The sequence below is a fragment of the Perca fluviatilis genome, chromosome 24 (genome assembly GCF_010015445.1).
Source record: "Perca fluviatilis chromosome 24, GENO_Pfluv_1.0, whole genome shotgun sequence".
NCBI classification, from domain to species: domain Eukaryota; kingdom Metazoa; phylum Chordata; class Actinopteri; order Perciformes; family Percidae; genus Perca; species Perca fluviatilis.
The window spans coordinates 12,141,070-12,152,674 of NC_053135.1; the positions used below are offsets into that span (position 1 = coordinate 12,141,070).

The 11,605-nt window shown below is 42.4% G+C and overlaps 1 protein-coding gene across 2 annotated transcripts in view; it reads left to right on the forward strand.

Annotated features, from left to right (window-relative positions):
* LOC120554149 (receptor tyrosine-protein kinase erbB-4-like) overlaps window positions 1–11,371 on the forward strand; it is a 300,052-nt gene extending 288,681 nt beyond the window's left edge. For both annotated transcript variants that reach the window (XR_005638323.1, XR_005638324.1), the window contains 3 exons: window positions 2,363–2,452; window positions 4,564–4,645; window positions 11,277–11,371. The gene's annotated coding sequence lies outside the window, so the exon portion shown is untranslated. The remainder of the gene's footprint in view (window positions 1–2,362; window positions 2,453–4,563; window positions 4,646–11,276) is intronic.
* The last annotated feature ends 234 nt before the right edge of the window (window positions 11,372–11,605 follow it).

An 11,605-nucleotide genomic window follows, 5' to 3' on the forward strand; every position in this document is an offset into this window, starting at 1 on the left:
CGGGTCGTATACGACCCAAAACGGCACCTCTGAGTCATAACTTAATAACTTTAGAATTATAACTATTAGAAATATACCGTCTTTTGGAGCTGAAAGCTAACAGTCACCCCGTTCTGCTGATGTCTTTGGTGTCTTCGTAGCCCTTACAGAAGGTTTTGTATCCAGCCTGGAAGTCCAGAGTATTTCGGGGTCATTGTGCAATTAATCCACAATGTTACATCCAAAATTGATACGCTTTATGTCCATAATTTCTGATTTTTTTCTGGCTGTTTATCTCCGCCGATTGCCGCTAGCTCTGATGCAAACCATCCATCCATTCCCATGATGCTTTGGGAGATGCTTGTTTTTGTCTTGTAAACCAATGGAAGGCAGGTCCGTCACACATTACGCCCATATAAGGCCGGCAATACGTCATCCGAGGGAGAACAAAGATCACTGCAGCACAAATATTGTAATAGCCCAGTTTTTCCTGAAGAAAATGGTGGTCATAGATTGACTGTGGACAACAGGTTTGATATTTTACAAGCTTTTTTAGAAAATAAAACCAGACGGACCAGATGTTGTCAAAAATCCTTTAGGGCTCACAAAGGTTAACGGCCTTAGCTTGTGTCATAAAACTCCACTCTGCGGTAAGCTCAGCCTAGCATTAAGCCTAAAAAGCTGGAAAGAATTCTTGTCATTTTTACATTTTAGTTTCTTCAGAAGTAGTCTCGTATTGCCAGACCATAGCCATGGAGCATGGTCTGGCTACACCACCTATCTATTCTTGGATAGGGGAAAATAACACTCTGCCTTGTTTGTATTTCGTCACAACCGCTCTAGGTGGCGCTTACCCCCGAGAGTTAGCGAGAGGGGTAAGCGTGTGTCCCAAAATGTTAAACTATTCCGCTGAAATAGAAACACGCGTTGCATTTTGGTGGCATAGTCGAGTTTGTCAAACAGATAAAAGTGTAAACCTTGAGCATTTCTTTTAGTGGTATCTGCCTAAAAGAGATCAATAAGTAGTGAATCATCAGAACATCAGAAATGTCAAACAAACAAGGATAGGACACAGCGCTTTGAAACATTCTTGAATTTTGCATTATTCCAAAAACGTTTGAGCTAGGTTTTCTTTCATTTCGCCTGTATCAGGTGGACTTTATCTCCATTTGGGGCCTCTGTGCATTTTACACAACGTCAAACAAGCAGTTAATCCATTTTAATAGACACCTCAGATGTTCCTGACACAGAAACACAAAGGAAATGCCCTCTTTGGTGTCTCGCCCCTTGACTCCGAACACTTTGATGCCGCCGAACGGAGCAAAGGGGCCTGCCCCCTACCTGCAGACGCTTTCATCCAGGAGTGATGTTTGCCTGCGGAGGGAGACCTGCCAATGTGAGGAAAGGCACTGTAAGCATTAGTTAACTCTAAAGTCTTGAAAAGCTGTGTTTTAATTAATGCAACCACTGAGGGCTACGACGGGGCTACCACTGTGATGAATCAAGATGAGTGTCTTTTTTTCTATATGTGGATCTACTCTTGGAGCATAAAAGTGGCCTGTTCTTGTGTGCGTGCGTGCGTGCGCGCGTGCGTGCGTGCATGCGTGCGTGCGTGCGTTTGAGGCTTTGCAAATGTGTCAGTGTGTTTGTCCTAGCAGCTCCTGCAGTGACTGAATGTCTCTAATTGAGTGTGCTGCTCACTCAGACAGGAGGTCTCAGACAGTGTTGACATTCAGGCAGTGGAAGGCCACCATTGGGGATGACAGCTGATCATTCTTCCAGCCAGCACCCTAATTACACGGAGATGGAAAGAGCGAAGGAGAGAGGCATAAACAGTGAGAGAGAGAGAGAGAGAGAGGGCTTTTTAAACAACAAACAGGTTCCGGTTGCTTCCAATCAAGCCTCCCGTCCTGCTGTTTCGCCCATTCATAATGCGTGCCCCCCTCCCCCCGGGTGGTTAGAAATGCAGCCAACACCCCACTAACTTCCTGCTCTCTGACTGAGTTACTGTGACCACGCTGCCTCCCCCAACTCTCTAGCATCTTTCACAGCACTTTCCCAATTATACCAAAGTCGTGAGCTCCTCCGTGTGTGTGATTTCATTGTCGCCCGAAAGCACAGAGAAACGTCCAGCTCTCTCCGTCTTCCTGTCTCTCTCTCTCCGGGACACACACATACAGAGACATACGGACATCCACACACACACCCCCTTTGATGTATGGAGTCAATCAGACTTCATTGGACAGTGTTGCGATAGCCTCAGGATATTAGCAAGCTTGCTTTCCTGCTCACCCAGATGATAAACTCCTTTTATGTGTCCACAGGCTTTTGTGGAGCAATAACAGCATCTCTGGCCTTTCTCACCCTTTGCCATCCATTTCAGTATAACTCCAAATGTGAGCAGTGTAGCAGCTCGGAGCGGCGTCGAAGGCTTCCCAGGAATAGTGGTGAACAAGCAAGGCCACATCATCAGGTCGGCGACCGCATTTTTTTAAATTTGCATAATTAACCAAACCACACGCTTGTTCTAACCCTATCAAACCTTCATATTCTTTAAGGAGGTGGGACTAAATCCAAGTTCCAGGTATTCTCAGGGGTAAAGAAATTCAACAGTTTATTTGCAACTAATGATGTGCGCCCTCCTGCTGTACTGCGAGTGGGTCCCTTCTCTTAATTTTAAAGTGCCCATATTATGCTCATTTTCAGGTTCATAATTTGTAATTTCAGATTGTATCAGAATAGGTTTACATGGTTTAATTTTCAAAAAACACCATATTTTTGTTGTACTGCACATTGCTGCAGCTCCTATTTTCACCCTGTGTCAGGTCTCTGATTTAGCCACAGAGTGAGACACCTCAACTTCTGTAACATCTTTGTTGGGAGTCGCACATGCGCAGTAGCTAGGTAAGGATCACATGAGCTAGCTAGCTGTTTCTCCAACTTCGGCCTGTACGAGGCAGGATTAGCCGGGAGACTTCTTCTAAACGAGGGCGCACTTCCAACTTTGCAAGGCAGCTTTATTTGTATAGCACATTTCAGCAACAGGGCAATTCCAAGTGCTTGACATAAAACAATAAAGAGCAGTAAAAAACAATAAAACCTCTTCTACTTTTCACTACGATGTAGCCGTCGCTACAAAGCTTAGTTTAATCTTGGTAAACCTTGCTAAATCCGGGACAGTTCACAGTCTGTCTCTTGATAAGTTCATAGAAATATCTGACCAGTTCACAGACGTGGTCCTTGTATGGATAATCTATTGTCAATTATTTGCATGGAATACCTGCAGAACAGGGACATGTAAGTAGTTCTATACAATTTATTTTGTAGCTTAGGGTGAATTTGTGTGTGTTGTAGCAGTGTTTTGCCATTGAGAATGAGCTAGCGCTAGCATGCTAACGGTTAGCCCCCTAGCCCCCTCGTTTCGGCTTGTGACGTAGAAAGCCCTGCAGATTTTGAACAGCTCACCCGGAGACTGAAGGCAGGACACATTCAGAAATCGTATCTCACTCAAAACAGCATGGATGATTTTTTTCAAAGTTTGTATGTGTGTGGAAGCACCAGAGACACAAAATAACACCTCAAATCCCAGAATTTGTTTTCATAATAAGGGCACTTATGGGAAAAATAATCAATAATAGGGCTACATTTTCCATTGCTGAGCTGCTCTCACCTACCAAACAGCGTATACAAATCATGACATTCTTCCTGCTATCAGAAGTGTCACATTATCAGTGATGATTTCCAAGCACACTGCAAACAAGGCAGAACAAAAAGACCTTACGTGTTCTTACAAGTACAGGTTATAGAAGGCTCCAGGTTACGGGTCGATAAGTTCCCGTAGTTGGAAAAGAGCTACTTATATCCACCGAAGAAAGCCGAAGTTTTTTTTTTTACAGTGTGATAGTGCACCTTTTATTTTTATAAGTTAAGGATCTGAATACTAATATAAAATTGAGATGACATGGACCCCTGGAGATGTTGTTTAAAAAGATGTTGGTCAGGGCGCCAGGGTAGCTCACCTGGTTGAGCGTGCGCCCTATGTGCCACAGCGGACCTGCATGTCATTCCCCCTCTCTCCTCCCTTTTTTTTTTGGGGGGGGGGCATTTCTGCCTTTATTTGATAGGAAAGCTGAGACACGAAAGGGGAGAGAGAGGGGGGAAGACACGCAGGAAAACCATCACAGGTCGGACTCGAACCCTGGACCTTCTGCGTTGAGGAATAAACCTCTGCATGTGTGCGCCCGCTCTACCAACTGAGCTAACCGGCCACAACATTGTTACTATTTTGTCTAAAAAGAAGGACCAACCATCAAAAACGTACTTAAACTACACAGCAGAAGTTCACTTTGCTTGATTTTCTTTACATGGTTGTAAAACACTGCTACAAAGATCACGCATCTGCTGCACATGCAAGCATGCTCACACACACTGACGCACAAAAGCTTATATGAATTAAAAAAGATGTACGGCACAAACACGTGCACGTCGTGCCACTCGAGATTAATAAGCATTTAATGAGTGTCTCGTGGGTGACAGTGTCTCTGACCTTGCTCACGCCTCTCTTTTATTGTCTAAAACACACAGGAAGCTGCTGACTGTAGCATGACAGGGAGGTGACAACTCTGTTTGGTCTGGTCGCACACCTCTATTTAAGAAATTTGGACATGTGAGTACAACACACACACACATTGTTGGGTATATGCACATATGTCTGTGATGGAGGAGTGGGTGTTTGAAATGTCAATGGAAGTGTGTGTTCGTCACTCCGTATGTGTCTATATGTGTGTTTGTTTGTGCATGTGTGAGCATGTGGGTGTTCAACATGGTTGTCAAGTGCTTCAGCGGGCCAATCTCTCATCTGCCATCCGCTCAGATCGACTGACATGCAGCCAAACCAAACAGACATAAAGACAGAGCGGAAGGCATCACTATGCAGCTCAGCAGTGCAGTTTGTCCTGACCCTGTCTGTGGCCCTCTCCTCTCTGCTGATTCTAATGAGCTCCCCCGGGATTAGACTTAGGCGGCCAGTGTCCCAATGAGGCATGGGAGGGGTTCAGTACAGAGAGGAATGTGGTGGGGAGGCAACATCAATACACACACACAAACATTACACTCACCTCACCATGCAGACACAAACTTGTTTGAGCAGGAAGGTGTTGGGGAAATACTGTATCCACTGTGCTTACTGTAAAATAGCCTGAGAAAAATAGATTTTTCAGCACATCCATCCAGTTTTTCGAATCAGGGCTCCCGTAGGATTTATAACATGAATCTTTATCCTAGAAAAACTTTATAGATAAGACATCACAAGACAAAAAGCAATCATTCAGAGAAAAATCAATACTTTGTCACTAATCAATACTATAGGCTCTACCATTAAAATCCTTGTTGCATTAGAATTGATTGGAGAACTAGCCGATGATCTTCACATAGGCAATCATAATCTTCTAATACTTCTACCCTTTTTGACAAACAAATGTGTTTCTCTATGCCACATTTCGGGGCTCTACCAACTTCTGGCTAACTTTATCTTCTTTTTTGGTTTTGGAAAAGCAAAACGATGACCTGAAAGTTGCTAAAAACTGCACTGATTGCCACCAACGGAATTTCGTTCTGTTCACACAATGACAATAAAGTATCTTGAATCTTGAAAAAAATGCTCCATAGAACTGAATGAAACAGCAGAGTCAGGTGTGGGTTTGTCGCTACGATCAATCCTTTATACATACAAGTAGTCATGATGTGGACCAAAGTTAATATAATAATATTGATTATAGATGCTTTAGATAGCAAATATTTTTCATCTACCTCAGTGTGCTTCTTATCCTATACAGCAGGGGTCTTCAACGTTATTTAAGCCAAGGACCCCCTAACTGAGAGAGTGACAGATCATTTGCATATTACACTTGGCCTAAAATAACGATTGGGTGGCCTGAAGCCTTTATACATACATTTTTAGTGCATAAAATACAAAGTTATTAAAAAAAATAATTGTTGGCATGCTTTTATAAATCATGTTTTAATGTTAAACATACATGTGAATCCTTAGGAATAACTGTATCTGTGGATGGCTACCTTGTTGACTACCTTACCTATAGGCTAGCAAACTTATCGTCAATGTGTTTTTTTTTCACAAATAGGTTGATTTTTATTTGCTAATAATATGTCTAAGACAATTTGGTTTTTGAAAAAAACTTTCCAAATATAAACAATAATTTGGTGTCTGTGCATGAGCAGTGATTGACACGCAGTTAGACATGCATTTGTCATGATGGACAGCTAATGACTAGCATAATATCAGCTGTGACCCTGTGCTGTTTCAATTTTTTTCCTTTTTTCGTCTTTGAATTCTGGGTGGATAAAAATTGAATAGTGGCCACCACGGTCACTTTTCCAAGCTTGTTAGAAGAATGGAAGGAGACACAAAACAATTGACAGCATTCCTGACTCTCTCCACCTCTTTATTTCTTTATTTTTCGGTGATGTACAACATTAGCTAACCAAAGCCTAAGATTATATAATATTCTGTTATTTGTAATTGCATTGAACTGGAAGTCTGATTATCCTGTCTTTCTTCAAACTGAATTCCATTGTAATTGCAAACCAGTCAAACACTCTGTCCTTTTTCTCCCACGGGAGTAGCTGTGTTGTAAGCAATCATTGCTCCCGTTGAAGGATAAACTAATTAAGTCACCTTAGTGAAAACATATACTTCAGCTGGAAATGAACAGCTGTTGGGATAGACATTTTGACCTTTTTATATAAATTGCCTTAAACAAATTGTGCAAAATGAAAAGAAATGTAATCATCACCACAAAGAAAAAAAAAAGTTTTGTAGTCCAGAAGTACAAGTCTCTGGAGTTGAACTGCCATCACATTAGTTTCCCCTGAACTTACAGCCATATCAGCTACTAACAACTATCTAGTGCCTTGTTTTTAAACTCGTGTTCTGTCTTTGCAAGTGACACAAAACCCTTATTTGCCTGCAATTCCCCTCATTGGTATCAAAGGTTAAATGGTAAGAGGGCTGATCAGGTATTGTCTGTGCTAGACAAGCTCATTAATATGTCACAATTCATTATCAGAGCCTTGTCCTCACCTTGTCAGGTGGCTAATGGGAATATCAATCATAGACTTCCCCATCACGACCCTTCTCACATCTTTTGCTGCTCATCTTGCCTCTGTTGACTTCTCATCCCCGAAATACCACCAGGCCCAAACCGATCTGTCTGGAACAAATGTCAAACACAATTCGGCTCAGGAATAAACAGCCACAAACATGGCCGCCATACAGAGTGCGATTCTTTTCTCTGCGTAGCCGAGGTGCCTGTGCTGCTGTTTTACAGATGTTTCCAGCTGTTGTATTCGCATACAGTGTGTTTGTTGTGACAAGGGGATGAGCCTTTGTGGACAAAGGAAAATGATGAGCTTTTATTGTTGCCTGTAGGGAAGACAACAGAGGTGACAGGAATTCATAAGTAGGAGAGATAATATAAGTGCGCATATACAATATAAAATAAGCAGTAGAAATAATAGATTAGCTAAGACAAGACAAGTTAAGATACACATGTAAATGGACACAAGGAATAGACCAAAGAGGTAGAAACAGGTAAATAGAAAAAAAAATACGTACAAAAGGCACATAAATCCCAGTTGGAAAGCAGTACTGTAAAGAAGAAGAAGAAACTTTAGTATTCGTCACCTACGTTCGTATAGTACAATGTAGTGAAATTCAATCTCAGGATTTAACCCAACCTAAGCATAAGGAGCAGTGGACAGCCACATACAGCGACCGGGGAGCAACTTCGGGTTCAGTGTCTTGCTCAAGGACGCTTTGACATGTGAACATAACAATATAACAGGACCTGCATTTTTTATTTTTTTTTTAAGAAGTTACATGGTACATGGTAGCTTAAATAGAATATAAAATCGATCTACCGTCTATCTACATCTATCTACCAGTTTTGATTTAATTGAAATTTGAATTGAATTTGATTTGAAATGGAATTGAATTTAAAATCTAGTTGAATTTGTTTCAATGTAATTTAATGTGGTATCTGATTTAAGAACAGGTCTGATCAGTCATCAGGCGTGACCACACTTGTGTAGATGGACTCTGGGTGTGTAGAGGCCTCAAGTGTTGCAGAGAAAGTTTTTTTCAAAAACTAAAATGTCTTAACATGAATCCAACATAGTATTAGCAAATATAAATCAGCCTATTTGGGGAAAAAAAAAATTAAAAAATTAAAGATAGGCTTACTGGCCTATAGGTAAGGTAGTCACTAAGGTAGCCATCCACAGATACAGTTCATTCTAAGGACTGTGCCACATGTATGTTTGTGTAACATTAAATTAAAGATTTATAAAATCATGCCAACAATTATTATTTTAATAGCTTAGTATTCTATGCTATAAAAAGGTATGCATTTAGGCCAGGCACAAGTTATTGTAGGCCCAGTTAAATATGCAACTTCATTTTATTCTCCGTTTCTTTCTCAGCTAAGGGGTCCTTGGCTTAAAAAAAACCTTGAAGACCCCTGCACTGTGATGTTCTACTTACAATGTATCTTTCTGGTTGGGTAGCCTTGCAGGCCCCCACCTGGCCACTGTGGTGGAATTTCTGGAAACACCATGTTGTGGTGTGATAAGACTAAAGGGAAAGCTTAGACAATATCAGGTCATTCATAGGTCACAGGTTCAGAGGACGAGAATATTCGGCCAGTCTCTACTAACCCAAACTGTTCATGTATAATCATGTTCGTCTCTACAGATTCAGGGAATCTAGGCAGCTGCGTGATAAGGGAATGTTTTGTCTCAGGACTGTCTCCTTTTGGAGGTCGGAGGGCCAGCCAGCGGTGTCAAACTCAATAGCATCTTTTACTGTATTATATCATGTCTCATATAGTCTTCTCACTTACAGTTTGGTCGACATAAAACCCCAAAAAAGTAAAATAGCCATCAAGAAAAATAAGCGACAAAAAAAGGTCGAAAAAAGCGCCAAAAACATTGGGGAAAAAAACATCGGAAAAGGCGCCAAAAACGTCAGAAAAAGTAGCAAAAGCGTGGGCAAAAGTGACAAAGCTACAAAAACTAGGTTGGCCAAAATTTCTTGTGAACCTAAATTGATATGCGGGCCGGATTAAAATCTGTGAGGGGCCGGATTTGGCCCTCAGGCCTCGAGTTTGACACGTGTGCCTATTTCTCAGAGAGAGAGAGAGAGAGAGAGAGAGAGAGAGAGGCTGAACTAGGCTTCAGCATCTTTGTTTATGGCGCTGTCACTGCCCGATGTGAGTCGAGTGCAGATGTGAGTTGCGCATGTTCAGATTTAAACGGTTTAAGGCATAACGTGTGCTACTGAAATTTGTGAAATCTATAAAATAATAATCTTTTCTCATTACAAACAATAACAGAAGATGGAAATCATTTCAAAAAAACGTTTTAGCTATCTATGATTGTTTGATTGCTAACGTTAGCTCAAAACGCCATTCAAGTGACATCCTTTGTTGTGTTTGATTGCTAACTAGTCGCCAGCACTGAATGAACTTCGTTATGTAGGTCCATTTTTATTGTATTGACATTACAGAAGTCTCTCGTTAACAGGTTCTTGTAGGCAACTTGTCGCAATGTGACGCATGCGCTACTCACATTTGCACTCGACTCACATCGGGCAGTGACACCGCCTGCAATATCTCCGTTTACCTTAAAGGTCCCATGGCATGGAAATGTCACTTTACAAGGTTTTTTAAAATTAATATGCGTTCCCCCAGCCTGCCTATGGTCCCCCAGTGGCTAGAAATGGTGATAGGTGTAAACCGAGCCCTGGGTACCCTGCTCTGCCTTTGAGAAAATGAAAGCTCAGATGGGCCGATCTGGAATCTTCTCCTTATGAGGTCATAAGGAGCAAGGTTACCTCCCCTTTCTCTGCTTTGCCCGCCCAGAGAATTTGGCCCACCCATGAGAGAGAGACATCATGGCTTTCAAACGAGCAAAGAGGCAGTTGGTCAAGGCCACACCCCCACTCTCCATCTTGCCCCCCGCTCTCTCCTCCTCAGTAGCTAGACAGACACAAAAAATGGCACACACTAAGGAAAGCTCATTGTGGGACTGACTCTAGTGGCTGCAATTCTGCACCATGGCTGAATTTTGGGAAAGAGACTTCAGATACAGTATTAGGGGACCACTAAGGTCTATATAAAAGCATCTAACGCCGCCTTCACATTGGCAGTTGAAATCAGCTCCGTAATACGCAATACGCCCCCAGCGGACGTCGTACTACACCGTTGAAAAGCTTCGGAAGCGATTTACAAAAATGGCAGAACAACTAGAAGGACTGATAAGTGTTTGAATGTCCGATTCTCTCTGACCTCTCTTATACAGATATAAATAGAAAGGCTGCTGCGTGGAGTAAAGTTGCCCAGGACGTTGACATGTCACGTCGGTTAAATGTGATACAGCGGTATAATGTCAATAGTTAGACGTCTGTTGCTAGCTAACCAATTAGCATTAGCAGGTTTGTTTATCAGTACCATAGCAACGCTAACTTCCGTCGGATAGGAACCGTCCGTAGCTTTTCGCAAGAGTTCAATTTTTTGAACGCATCTGGATGACCAACTGACACGATTTTTTCCGCACCGCACTCGTTCGGACCCGGTTCGGACCCATTCGCCTGCGGTCTGCCAATCTCCATAGGAAATGAATGTCTTCCGGTCATTTCGAAGCCTTATCGGAGATGATTTCAAGTGCCAGTGTGAAGGCGGCGTAAAGAGCACCATGTCATGGGACCTTTAAAGGGTTCCAGCATGAGTTTAAATACACCTTCAGGAAGATAGGAACTTCAGAGAGTTGGGACGGCACTGCACAAATAACCCATCGTGGTTAAACTGTACTGCCTGCCTAATTGTCTCCTCAATTAAGTGTTCATCACTCTTTCGGCCCTGCTGGCTTATAGAAACATGCTGAATATACTGACTTCCATGACATAGGGATTTGAAGACTAGAAAAAGGAGGTCATTGTGAAAAGAGAAGCAGCATAGGAAGTAATATATATATAGAGAGAGCGAGAGAGTGACATGAATGAGCCAGAATTCCCAAAGCATTTCTTCTCTTTTTTTCCTCTTCTATCTCCGTGTCTCTTCTTCTTCTCTTTCCCCACCTTTTTGTTTCAAGTTGATATAGAGCCAAGGGTGAGAGGAGTTCATCGACTTGGACAGCTCAATAGCAGGCGTTGCCTCCAAAGCTCCTTGCTCTCAAATTGCCCGTAATTTCATTTTTGTGTGTAAATATGTGTTTCTTGTCAGGTGCGTTGCGGGGCGAGAAGAAAAACAGGCACGCAGACAGCTCTGACAGGCAATTACGCCGCAGCTTGTTTGGGAGGCAGGTCGGGATGAGCTCTGGTCGGCTGGCGGGGCAGAAGATTGAATACTCCAGAGACGGAGAGGAAACATGGCCAGAGGGAGAGCACCGGTGAGACGTCCACAGGCACCCTTGTTCTTTACATTTTTTATTCGAATGCTTGTGTTGTTGATTGAGCACGTCTGGAGTGATTGCTGCACAACTGATTTGCTGCACATCAGGCGAATAAACCTCCAGCATAACACCTCGTTTGTTTGAGACTTTGTGTTCAGGC